General features: G+C 46.6%; 1 protein-coding gene across 1 annotated transcript in view; it reads right to left on the bottom strand.

Annotated features, from left to right (window-relative positions):
- SLC16A10 (solute carrier family 16 member 10) overlaps window positions 1–13,949 on the bottom strand; it is a 185,913-nt gene that overhangs the window by 47,191 nt on the left and 124,773 nt on the right. The gene's annotated exons all lie outside the window — the stretch shown is intronic.

Raw genomic sequence — 13,949 nt, forward strand, 5'->3', positions numbered from 1 at the left:
CAAAAGAAAAAAAGGTTGAAAATTGCATTAGTATATTACATGCAACACTGTGAATGCTCATATTCAACAGTTACATATAAAAGAGTTAATCTTCCAAATATGTGATTGCAGAATAAAATATTAATATACTTTAAAAACTTATTTACTGTAGAAGTAAATTCTATCAACTCAAGCACACAATAGTTAAGTGGGAAAATCAGAGAATATTTTATAATCTTTCATTGACCAGATCTGATTGAAAGTACACTTAATATTCTTTAAGAGAGATTCTCAGGTCAAGTTAAACCCAAAACATAAGTTCAGTAACATCTGTGGTTTATTTGTTTTTAAATCCAGTGAAAATACAACTTAGTAGGGAAATGCTTAAATCCAAACAATGTTTGCAACCCAAACTTTGCAACATTATGAGAATGCTTGACAGCCAAACAGTGAATCAGATGTCTATTTTTATGGTCCACAAGGAAAGTACAATAATGCAAGAAGTAAATGAACACTATTAATTGTGAGAAATAAAACTAGAAAATTATTTCAAATTTTAGTATAATGGGTTATGTATAACTGGTCAGATTTTGTTAAGTATGATTTTTCACCTGACAACATCCCTTTAACCATAACAAAATATTCAAAGTTATTTCACTTTTCTACATCAGTGTTTTCCAGCATTTATATTTACATACACAGGTATAGTACAGGCCAAAAAAAGTAATGGGAAAAATCTATTAAAAGAGAATGACAATCTTACTCCAGTTTATATTGGGAACAAGCAGCACTATAATTTGTTCCTTGGGGCAGAGATTTCCACCACAAAATACAACTGAAGTGAAAATAGAGCCATTCTCTTGCTACACAAGTAAGATTAGGCTGCCATCAAAAAGATGCATGCACCAGAGAATATGTATATAATTAATAAAGAGAATACAAGCAAAGTAATGAAAATATATTTTCAATTTCCAGGAGATTGAGACAGCTGCAACACAGAGGAGCAGGGTGGATGTGATTTAAATCCAATTGTTTTAAATCAGTAGTCAGGAAGACTAGATTTAATCATGGTTTTTTACATAAAAGTGCATTCTTGTTGGTTGTTATAACCTTAATATATATTCTTCACAACTCAGAGATAGATGTATAGTGTGTACCTTCTAAAAATGAAACCTACATTTTTAAACCGTGATTTATTTTGAAAACTTTTCAGATTAGTTTTACAGCTAAATCAGAAAATGAATGATGGTTTGGTTATTTCATTTACCAAAGGTAAGTGAAGCAGATATTTATGAAGTCATTGGGAGGTGAACTATCTCCTATTCAACAGGTTAATCATTAGTATTTGGAGGATTTTCTTGCCATGCTGTAGTAGGAGGAGATCACCAGACAGACATTTAAATTGTTTTATTTAACTAAAATAACAATGTTAAGTATTCTGGATTTTTTTCTTCAACAGCAAACATATAATATTTTAACAAAACAAGCATATGTCCCTCGCTTCTCACATTTATCTCCAGACTTCTTCTCCTTGTCCAGATCTATTCCGCCCCCAACAATCTTCTAATTCATTGAACTTTTTGAAACTTTGCACTTTTAGAGAGAGGTAAGGGATTGACTCTTTGTACACAAATTTGCAGAGGGACAATAGAGTTGAAGTCTGTTATTTCTCACCTCTATATATTATTTATTTATTTAAAATATTTTTGCTGTTAACAAGCATGTCTGTAGACACAAATCCAGAGTTTGAGGACTGCAAAACTAAGCATCTCTGATGGTATCTTCTAGACTGAGCAGAGTCCCATTTCTCTTCTGGGCAGAGGAAAAGATTAACCTAAATAATCTATACAGAAGCCTGTGGAACCTCATAAAATTGGGTCCCTAATCCATGAACTATTGGAACTCATTTACAACATTTTTCTTAAACATTACATGAATATATTGTCTCATACTATAGAATTAGAATTTATAATCCCTATTCCATGATGAGATATCTTTGAGCTATAATGTAGCTTAATTAAAACTATCTTTAGATAGGTTTTTTTCCTCAAAAAGCATTTTATCAAAAAAATCTGATTTTTTTTTAATCGTTGATTTTTTTTCCACTCTGCAGAGGAGAGATTACAACTGTGAATTCTGCATTAGAATTCCATTAGAGAGTCAAGTACTCTCTGTTAGAAGTCAAGTACCAAGGTCTTATTTCAGGAGGTTGTCTAGACAAGGATGAAAGATGCGTTTTACAAAACAGTTTGCTAACAGTTCACCAAAACTTTTTAAAACTATAGTGCAGACAGAGCAAATTGTATTTTAAAATATGAAACCCAGTGGCAGTGAACCCTAGAATTTTAGAATGTATTAGTTAAAACATATTGCCTAACGTGTTTTTAAAATACACCTTTTATCCTAGTCTAGGTAAGCCATAAGAGGGAAACTGCAGTTGGGATAGTACTGGCCTGCAAAAAACATTAATATACTCGGAGGACTATGGGTTTTAGGATTATTATATTAAAATCCAACAGGAGAGTCCAATGGCACAATACATCTTATCTGTGTTTGTTAATAAAGTTTTTTGTTCCTTTCCTTCTGCCAAAAGATGGCAGCCTAATCTTTTGTAAATAGATGTATTCAGGGCCTGGTGTTCTGTGCAGTATCTTAGAACTAATACTGTTCTTCTCTGTAAAATGACTCATGCCTATGATCTAATCAAAAAGTAGACGAAGGCATAATTTAGTAGTAGAAAAGTACAGCATGTATTTGCTCTAAAAAGAATAAACAATGTGCAGCCATTAAACGTGGCTATAATTTACTGATTGTGTTACATCTGTTCTTTTTAATAAGAAACATATCCATGAAGAAGCAAAAATTTAAAATGTGTGCATGTAGCAGAAATGTTTTACTATATGTATGTTGTGTGTATTTGTTAACTCTTTCAAAGGAATTTAATGCTGAAGATATGAATTATCATTACAAAAGTGGTTCTGGTTTATCATTATCAGATTATACCCCTTTTGGTGCTTTATTACTTTCTCTTTAATTATTTTCTCAGTTATTTTTCACTGACGGTCATAAAAACTAATCATGTCTTATTTGTTTACTATTTCTTCTTATTTTGCTGCTGTTGGTTACCTTTCATGCAATATGGGTCACAGATTGATCTGCAGAACCTAGAGCAGCAAATTTTTTATTATGGGTAGTAAATTGTGCAAGTATTCCCTCTCTGCACACACACACACTCTCACTTTTCCCTACCTAAAGTACCTTATTAGTCAAACAGAAATTCTACATTTCCAAGGAATGTTCACAGAGATATACTCTAGCAAGAAGGTGACACAGGTAGCTTTCTGTCCTAAGATGAAAAACAGCTCAGTGTTATGCATTACTTAAACCATTCAGAAAAAAACCTCTTAAGTACTGATTAATGGTCATAAAAATGAATCAGTCTTACTACTATCCAGTTGCTCTTATCCTTACTGCTTTTCCTGGTATCCTGAATCAAAAAGGGTCTCTTCCCTCTGCCTCCCACTCTGTCCCGTTTTGGCCAGGACAGTCCTTTTTTTAAGCCCTGTCCTGGCCATCCTGACTTTTATGGCAAAAGTTGGTATTTGTCCCATTTGCTCAGTTGACAAGAGTAAATGGGACAAATGCCCACTTTTGTCAAAAAAGTGAGTTGCAGAGGAACAAGTGAGGGATGGAGGGAGATGCCAGTTCCACGCAGGTGGGAAGGCAGGCGGCATGCAGGGCTCAAGTGAGCAGCTATGCCAATATCAGCCCTGCGTGGGGAGAGTGGCAGGGTTCGGCACATGTAGGGCTCTAGCAAGCTAGAACACCAGCCCCACACAGCGGGGGCGGCAGGGCTCAGGCGGGGGGGCAGGCAGGATTCGAGCGAGCAGTGACATCAGCATCAGCCTCGCACTGGGAGGGCAGGCAAGGCTCAAGTGAGCAGCAACGCCGGCCTTGCATGGGGGACAAGCATGGCTCAGGCGAGCAACGACGCCATCCCCATGTCGGGAGGAGGGCTCGGGTGAGCAGCTCGGGCCAGTCACCCTAAGCAGCAAGAACCTACTGCATACCCTCCTATGGGTAACAGTCTCACAAATATGAAAAAGGAAGGCAAAATAGTAGGTGAACACCATATGAGGAGCTAGATGACAGAAAAGACAAGAGAAGAAATGGTTACTCACTCTGTGAAGTAACTGTGGTTCTTTGAGATGTGTGCCCCTAAGGCTGCTCCATTCTAGGTGCTGTTGTGTTCTTTGAGCGGGGATTTCTCACAGCAGTGTCCGTTTGGCCTGCACATGCATCTTACTCAGTCTCATACTCTGTGCTGTTATATAGCACTGTGAGGGTCAACTGCCCTCAGTTCCTTCTCTACCACATGGCTCCATAGCAGAGAACTCCAAAGCTGAAGGGAAGGAGGACGGGTAGTGAAGCTAGGGTGACCAGACAGCAAATGTGGAAAATCAGGACAGGGGTTGGGAGGTAATAGGAGCCTATATAAGAAAAAGACCTCAAAATCAGGACTGTCCCTATAAAATCAGGACATTTGGTCACCTTAAGTGAAGCTCCCATAGGGACACACATCTCAAAGAGCCAGTTACTACACTACATGAGTAAGCATTTCATCTTCTTCAAGTAGTGTCCCTAAGAGTGCTCCATTCTAGGTGACTACTGAGCAGTTCCCTTTAAAGAGGAGGTGGCTTTGCCATATTTTTTTCAATACTCGACTCAACTCAGAGCCAAATGCAGCATTGGAAACCAAGGCATGAGATATTGCATAGTGCTCAGCAATGGTACATATAGAGGCCTCCATTGCGGCTCTACATATTTCAGTAATGGGAACATTTATGAGAAGGGCTGTAGAAGAGGAAATAGACCTCGTAGAGTGAGTTCGTATGTCTGAGAGTCCTTAGAGACTACAACATTGGTAGCTACAACTAAAGCAGTTGAAAATCCAATTGGAAAGACCTTGTCTAGACACAGCAGACCCTTTTGATCTGTCTGCAATTGAAATAAATAATTTGGGAGTCTTTCTGAAGGATTAATCCTATCAAGATAGAAGGCTGACATCAAATGGGTGCAACTGGGCCTCCTCTTTGTCTAGGTGAGGTTTAGGGTGGAAAATTGTGAGATGAATGGGTTGATTAATATGGAGCTTGGAAGGTATTTTTGGTGTGGTTGTAATGGGTCCTTGTCTTTGAAAAGTGCTGTGGAAGGGGGATATGCCAGAAAGGCACATATTTCCTCAACATGTCAAGCTGACATGATGGCTACCAGAAATGCTGTTTTCATCAACAAATGTAGGTGGGAGCAGGTAGCCATCGATTCAGACTGAGATTTTGTAAGGCATTTAAAAACCAGATTGAGGTCCCAAACCGGACTAGGATGTTTGACTAGTGGAAAGAGATTTCTGAGCTCCCTGAGCAACCTCAGCATCATTGGGTGGGCAAATACAGAATAACCATCTATTGGAGAATGGAAAGCCATGATGGCCACCATGTGTAGTCCAGGGGAAAAGACGGTTACTCACCTTTGTAACTGTTGTTCGAGATGTGTTGCTCATATCCATTCCAATTAGGTGTGCGCGCGCCGCGTGCACATTCGTCGGAAGATTTTTACCCTAGCAACACTCGGTGGGTCGGCTGGGCGCCCCCTGGAGTGGCGCCACTATGGCGCCGGATATATACCCCTGTCGACCCGACCGACCCTCAGTTCCTTCTTGCCGGCTACTCCGACAGTGGGGAAGGAGGGCAGGTTTGGAATGGATATGAGCAACACATCTCGAAGAACAACAGTTACAAAGGTGAGTAACCGTCTTTTCTTCTTCGAGTGCTTGCTCATATGCATTCCAATTAGGTGATTCCCAAGCCTTACCTAGGCGGTGGGGTCGGAGCGAGACGTTGCGGAATGTAGGACCGCTGAGCCAAAGGCGGCATCATCTCTAGACTGTTGGACTAATGCGTAGTGTGACGCAAAGGTGTGGATGGAAGACCAGGTAGCCGCACAACAAATTTCCTGGATGGGTACATGGGCCAGGAAGGCGGCAGATGAGGCTTGAGCCCGAGTAGAATTGGTGGTGAGATGTCCAGCTGGAACATGCGCCAAGTCATAGCATGCCCGGATACAGGATGTCACCCAAGAAATTCGTTGGGAGGAGACCGGCATGCCTTTCATCCGGTCTGCGACCGCTACAAAGAGCTGAGGCGAATGTTGGAAGGGTTTGGTTCTCTCAATATGAAAGGCGAGAGCCCTACGGGCATCCAAAGTATGCAGTTGTTGTTCCCGACTCGATGAGTGCGGCTTCGGGAAAAAAACTGGGAGGAAGACATCTTGATTAACATGGAAGGCAGAGACCACCTTAGGGAGGAATGCCGGGTGCAGTCGGAGCTGTACCTTGTCCTTATAGAAAACCATATACGGGGATCCGCGGTCAAAGCGTGGAGTTCCGAGACTCGCCTAGCCGAGGTGATAGCGACAAGGAAGGCTATCTTCCAGGAAAGGTACAGCAGCGAACATGTGGCTAAAGGCTCAAAGGGGGAGACCCATGAGCTTAGCTAATACCAGGTTTAAATCCCAGGTGGGGGTTGGGCGTCTGACATGAGGGTACAGCCGCTCCAAGCCTCTAAGGAACCTGGAAACTATGGGGTGCGAAAAGACTGAACTGCCAGACTCGCCCAGGTGGAAGGCGGAAATAGCTGCAAGATGTACCCTTATAGACGAGATCGCCAGGCCCTGCTCCTTGAGGGACCATAAGTAGGCCAAGATAGTGGGGATAGATATATGACCAGGGAGAAATTCACTCTGAGCGCACCAATGGGGGAAGTGCGTCCACTTGGCGAGATATGTCGTTCGCGTGGAAGGTTTTCTGCTGCCCAACAGCACTTGTTGTACTGCGGTGGAACAACGCAACTCAGATTGGCTTAACCAGAGAGCAGCCATGCTGTCAGATGAAGAGACTGCAGGTCTGGGTGGTGAAGCCTGCCGAAGTCCTGAGATATGAGGTCCAGGCACAGTGGCAAGGGGATCAGGTCGGCCACGGAGAGATTGGGCAACAGGGTGTACCAATGCTGTCTCGGCCACGCTGGAGCGATCAGGATCAGGTGGGCTCTGTCCCTGCGGAGCTTGAGGAGGATTCTGTGGATGAGTGGAAATGGAGGGAAGGCATAAAATAGGTGCTCGTTCCACGGAATTAGGAATGCGTCCGAGAGGGAGCCCGGAGAGCGACCTCGCAGGGAGCAGAACACCTGGCATTTCCTGTTCTCTCGGGAAGCGAAGAGGTCTATGTGGGGAAACCCCCACTTCCGGAAGACAGAATGGAGAACGTCCGGACGGATGGACCACTCGTGAGAGAGGAAGGATCTGCTCAGTTGATCTGCCAGAGTGTTCCAGACTCCTGGGAGAAAGGACGCTACCAGGTCTATTGAGTGGGCTATGCAAAAGTCCCATAGTTGAATCGCCTCCTGACAAAGGGGGGAGGATCATGTCCTGCCCTGCTTGTTTATATAATACATGGCCGTTGTGTTGTCTGTGAAGACTGAGACACAACGACCTTGCAGATGGCTCAGGAACGCTTGACACGCCAGGCGGACTGCTCTCAGTTCTTGGACATTTATGTGTAACACCAACTCCCGGGACGACCAAAGGCCCTGAGTGCGAAGGTGCCTTAGGTGAGAACCCCAGCCGAGAGATGATGCGTCTGTTGTCAGGGACACGGAGGGCTGTGGTGGATGGAACGGCAGGCCTGCACACACCAGGGACGGCGTCCGCCACCAGTCGAGGGAGCCTAAGATGCTCGGAGGGATGGTGAGTACCATGTCTATGGCGTCCCTGCCTGGGCGGTAGGTTGAAGCGAGCCAAGTTTGAAGGGGACACATGCGCAGTCTGGCGTGCTTTGTCACGAATGTGCATGCTGCCAAATGGTCGAGGAGGCCGAGGCAAGTGCAGGCCGAGGTTGTCAGGAAGTTTTGAAGTGTTTGTATAAGCGATACCATTGCCTGAAAACGAGGTAAAGGCAAACTGGCCGTTGCTAGAGTGGAGTCTAGAGTGGCCCCGATGAACTCTATTCTTTGCGTAGGCACTAGAGTAGATTTCTCCAGATTGATCATCAAGCCTAGGCGCATGAATAGGTCCTTGATGATGTGCACATGCCTGGTGACTTGTGCCTCGGAGGCCCCTCAAATAAGCCAGTCGTCGAGGTATGGAAAGACATGTATTCGACGACGACGGAGGGAGGCTGCGACCACTGCCATGCACTTTGTGAAAACCCGAGGGGCCGTGGAGAGGCCAAAGGGAAGGACTGTGAACTGAAAGTGTTGGCAGTTCACCACAAACCGCAGATATCGTCTGTGTGGAGGGTAAACTGCAATGTGGAAATACGCGTCCTTCATATTGAGAGCGTCGTACCAATCTCCGGGATCCAGGGAAGGGATGATAGTCCCCAGGGATACCATGCGGAACTTGAACTTCTTCATGAACTTGTTCAGTTGTCACAGGTCTAGGATAGGCCGAAGGCCACCTTTTGCCTTGGGGATTAGGAAATATCGGGAATAAAACCCCTTGCCCCTTGATTGCTCCGGTACCTCCTCTATCGCTCCGATCGCAAGGAGCCTGCGGACCTCTTGTAGGAGGAGTTGCTCGTGACAGGGGTCCCTGAAGAGGGACGAGGAAGGGGGTTGGGAGGGAGGGGTGAAATAAACTGCAGGCGGTATCCACACTCCACCGTGCGAAGGACCCAACGATCCGAGGTTAGTTGGGACCACACAGGGAGGAACGGGGAAAGGTGGTTGTAGAACTGAAAAGGATTCAGGGAGACAATTGGTACACTGCTCTCAGGCACACCCTCAAAAGTTTGATTTGGGTCTGGTAGGTGGCTTGGTGGGACCGGTATTGTTACCCCCTTGAGGTCCAGACTGTCGTCTGCGGTTGGTACAACCTCGTCGTCTGGCAAAGTCCTGTCTTGGCCTAGGCGGGGGGTAGGGGCACTGAGGTTGGGAGCGGAAGGACCTTCTTTGAGTCTGCGGTGTATGCATTCCAAGCGAACGCATGATTACGCGATTGTCTTTGAGACTCTGTAGCCTGGGGTCTGTCTTTTGTGAGAATAGGCCCTGGCCATCAAATGGTAAGTCCTGAATAGTGTACTGCAGTTCAGGTGGCAAGCCTGACACCTGAAGCCACGAGATACGTCACATAGTGATGCCAGAGGTGATTGTTCTAGCTGCCGAATTGGCGGCGTCTAGCGAGGCCTGTAGAGAGGTACGCGCTACTTTCTTGCCTTCCTCCAACAATGCTGTAAATTCCTGGCGGGAGTCCTGTGGGAGCAGCTCTGTAAACTTCCCTATTGCCTCCCAGGTATTGTAATTGTACCTACTAAGCAGGGCTTGTTGGTTCACTACCCTGAGTTGGAGGCCTCCCGCGGAATAGATTTTCCGTCCCAACAAATCCATTCATCTGGCCTCCTTTGATTTAGGGGCGGGGGCTTGTTGGCCGTGGCGTTCCCGTTCATTAACGGACTGTACAACCAATGAACAGGGAGGGGGGTGCACATATAAGTACTCATACCCCTTGGAGGGCACCATGTACTTTCATTCGACCCCTCTGGCTGTCGGTGGGATAGATGCCGGGGATTGCCAGATGGTATCTGCCCTAGCTTGGATCGAACGAATGAAGGGTAGGGCTACTCGGGTTGGTGCCTCCGCCGATAATATATCTATCACCGGGTCCTCCACCTCTAGAACCTCCTCTACTAACAAGTTGATATTTTGGGCGACACGCCGCAGGAGGTCCTGGTGTGACCTGAGGTCAATGGGAGGTGGGCCTGATGATGATGTCCCCGCTACCGCCTCGTCTGGGGAAGAGGAGGAAGAAAGTCCCGGGACGAGCGGGTCCTGAAGAGACTCCTGATCCTGGTGGACATCCGGAGCCGGGGAGCCTGGGGGTCTGGTGCGGGGGCAGGAGCTTCCTCCGTACCAGCAGGCGGAGGTCTGCTGACCATGGCTTCTGGCATGCGGTGTTCTGAAGTGACAGAGCGTGATGTCACAGCGGGTTCACCTTGGGGTTGGTGATATGCCCAAGGCGTCCAAAAGGGCCACTGTTGTGGTCCTTGGTCCGGGCCGTGGGCTCCTTGGGTGGCTCTGCTGTGAGCATCCGAATCTCCATAGGAGGCACTGTCCGCATGGGATGAGACGGATGCATGCCGTGAAGGCCATGGAGGAGCTAAGACCATTTGGGGAGGGCCTCTGCCTCTAGTCGATCCATCTCCACGCGGCACTGGAGAACGGTACCGGGAGCCGTAGTGGTACCGGGAAGGAGATTGGGACCTGCTACCGGTGCGGTGCCGGGAGGTTGACCAGAGTCTCGAATCCCTACGCCTTGATCGGCTGCGAGAGGTACGGTGCCGTGATCGGTGCCGGGACCTGGATCGGTGCCGAGAGTATCTGGTCAGCGATCGGGATCTCGACTGGTGCCACGAATACGACCAGTACCTAGATGGAGAGCGGTACCAGGACTGCGAGCAGCACCAAGACTGGGATTAATGGCGGGACCGAGAACGTCTGCGGGATCTGGATCGTGACCGACGACGTTCGGTGGTGCTGGGCGAGGGTGGTCTCAGCAGGGCAGGCTTGCTTATTGAGTGAACAGCCCGCACCGGTGGTGCCGGGGGTTGAGGCAGCCCGGGGTCCGTCAAGGTAATCAACTCCCTTGCCGTAGAGAATGTCTCCAGCGTGGAGGGCACGATAAGCTCAACCACAGCGTGCACCGGGGAGCTGGTAGGCACCGGACTTGACGGCTCGTGTGAGATCGGAATCAACGGTGCAGCAGGTGTCGGTGCCGCGGCAGTTGACAGTGCCGGGCGGTCTGATTTAGATGAGAGCCCAGACTGCGGCGCAGGCACGGGGGCCGCAGGAGTCTTATGCTTCTTGACCCTTGGGGAGATTGAGCGGTGCCGGGCAGGAGCCTGGGCTGGTGATGGCTGGTGTCAGGGAGCCTTCATGGTGCCAGTGCGCTCCGGTGCGGAAGAGGCACTCGTCCCCGGTGCCGTGGTCGGTGCCGAAGATGGAGGAGTGAGAGCCGCCTCCATCAGGAGCTGCTTGAGTCGAATGTCCTGCTCCTTTTTCGTCCGGGGCTTGAATGCTTTACAGATCCGGCACTTGTCTGCGAGGTGGGATTCGCCCAAGCACTTGAGACAGGAGTCGTGAGGGTCTCCTGTGGGCATCGGCCTATGACAGGTCGAGCACGGTTTAAAGCCCGGTGAACCGGGCATGGGCCCCAGTACCGGGTGAGGGGAAGGGGCTAAGCCCCGATCCCTCTTAACTATATACCCTAACTACTACTAAAACTAATAAAACTAACTAGAAATATAAAATATTGAACTATATACACAATAACTATGAGAAACGAGCGAATAGCTAGGGAGGTGGAGGTCAGCTAAGCCGCGCTCCACCGTTCCAATGACCGACATGGGCGGTAAGAAGGAACTGAGGGTCGGTCGGGTCGGCAGGGGTATATATCCGGCGCCATAGCGGTGCCACTCCAGGGGGCACCCAGCCGACCCACCGAGTGTTGCTAGGGTAAAAATCTTCCGATGAACATGCACGCAGCGTGCGCACACCTAATTGGAATCGATATGAGCAAGCACTCGAAGAAGAACTCAGTGACAGCCCCAAGTTTTTAAGTTCTAGGATGTAGTCCAATGTACCTGATGGTGACGAGGTTATAGGTGGAATGTGTCTGAAGTCAGAGCAGCAGGTAAATCTTGTCCATTTTTGTAAGTGGGGTGTAGTGTGTAGACTTTTCTGCTGTGTAATAGCACTATTTTTTATACTCCTGGGGGAATGCCGTATGAAAAAAAAATTAAAATTCTACACAAAATATTTTAAAATTCTGCAAAATTCTGCATATTTCGTTTGTCAAAATAACACAATATAATCATGCCAGTTTCAATTGTTTTGGTAATTTATTTCAAAATACTTGTCAGCAACTATGTCTGTAATGATACAGACAAAAAAAGATTGAGAAAATGTTTTTTTGACAAAAATTCCTTACTAAGCATATTAATTCATTTAAACTACAATACAGAAATGTATTTCCTGAACCCTTCAGAAGCACTGCAAAGGCTTAGGGGAGGACCTATGGGAGAGGGAAGTAATTGCTGGGAACAAGCATGAGTATGAACTTGAAGGGTTATTGGGTGTAGGTGGGAGAAGTATGGAACAGGTATTTTGGGGCAGGGAGGGACTGTTAGGGAGCCTCCACCATGCAGACCCTGGATGACCCCAAGCTTCTCTCTTTGTCAGGCCCATCTGCTCCTGTCCCCATATGTCCTTGATCTCCCATTCTGCATCCTCTCCAGCCCCAGGTATACCTTCATCCCCATCCCCATGTGTCCATGTGTCCCTGTGTCCCTGGGTCCCCACTCAGCTGCCTCCTCCCCATGTGGCCCTAGCCCCCTCCCTTCTGCCCCCACTCAACCACCCTCTCCCGCCATATGTCCCTGCACCCCTTCCCTCCTGTCTCCCATGTGGCCCTACATCCCTCTCCCATCCTCACATGTTCCTGCACCCCTCCACCCTGTCCTCATGTGTTCCTGCACCCCTACTTCCATTCAGTCCCCACCCTAGTCTGTTCCCCCCCACTAGCCCTTCTGAATCTAAATCTCCGTCCCCCACTCCAGCATCCCTATATTGTCCATCCCCCCCCCCATCCGGTCTCTCCTGACCTGGCCCCACAGGCAGGATGTTGTGAGGAACACAGCTTCTTTCTCTTCCCTATACTCAGCTGGGGCTGCTCCAGCCTGGGAGAAGCGGCTCTCTGTTCTGGTGCCACAGCAGCCCCTGAGTAACTACAGCACTTTCCAGCAGAATGTATTTTCTGCAGGGGGGAGGGACGGCGCGGATTCTGCATGGCCCATGAATTCTACATGTGTGCAGTTGCACAGAATTCCCGCCTCCCGAATATTTTTACTGTAGATCATGGTATTCTGCATCACTCGGATAACTGGTTAAGTATGGCTGGGGATCTGTTTAAAATAGGGCTGTCAATTAATTGCAGTAAACTCACATGATTAACAAAAAAAATTACTGCGATTAAAAAATTAATCGCGATTAATCGCACTGCTAAAAACAGAATACCACTTGAAATGTATTAAATATTTGTGGATGTTTTTCTACATTTTCAAATATATTGATTTCTGTTACAACACAGAAAACAGTATACAGTGCTCACTTTATATTATTTTTATTACAAATATTTGCACTGTAAAATGAAAAATAGTATTATCTCATACCTCATACAAGTACTGTAGTGCAATTTCTTTATTGTGAAAGTGTAACTTACAAATGTAGATTTTTTCTTTTTGGTTACATAACTGCACTCAAAAACAAAACATCAAACTTCAGAGCTTCCAAGTACACTCAGTCCTACTTCTTGTTCAGCCAATCACCAGATAAACATGTTTGCTTACATTTGCATGAGATAATGCTGCCCGCTTCTTGTTTACAATGACACCTGAAAGTGAGAACAGGCATTCACATGGCAGTGTTGTAGCCAGCATCGTAAGATATTGTCCTAAAAAGATACATATGTCCCTTCATGCTTCAACCACCATTCCAGAGGACATGTGTCCACACTGATGACAGGTTCTGCTCGATAACTATCCAAAGCAGTGAGGACCGACCCATGTTCATTTTCATCATCTGAGTCAAGTGACACCAGCAGAAGATTGATTTTCTTGTTGGTGGTTCGGTAGTTTCTGCATCGGAGTTTTGATCTTTTAAGACTTCTGAAAGCATGCTCCACACCTAGTCCCTCTCAGATTTTGGAAGGCACTTCAGATTCTTAAACCTTGGGTTGAGTGCTGTAGCTTTCTTTAGAAATCTCACATTCGTACCTTCTTTGCGCTTTGTCAAATCTGCTGTGAAAGTGTTCTTAAAATGAACAACATGTGCTGGGTCATCATCCGAGACTGCTATAAATGG

This window comes from Mauremys reevesii, linkage group 3 (assembly GCF_016161935.1).
Source record: "Mauremys reevesii isolate NIE-2019 linkage group 3, ASM1616193v1, whole genome shotgun sequence".
NCBI classification, from domain to species: Eukaryota; Metazoa; Chordata; order Testudines; family Geoemydidae; genus Mauremys; species Mauremys reevesii.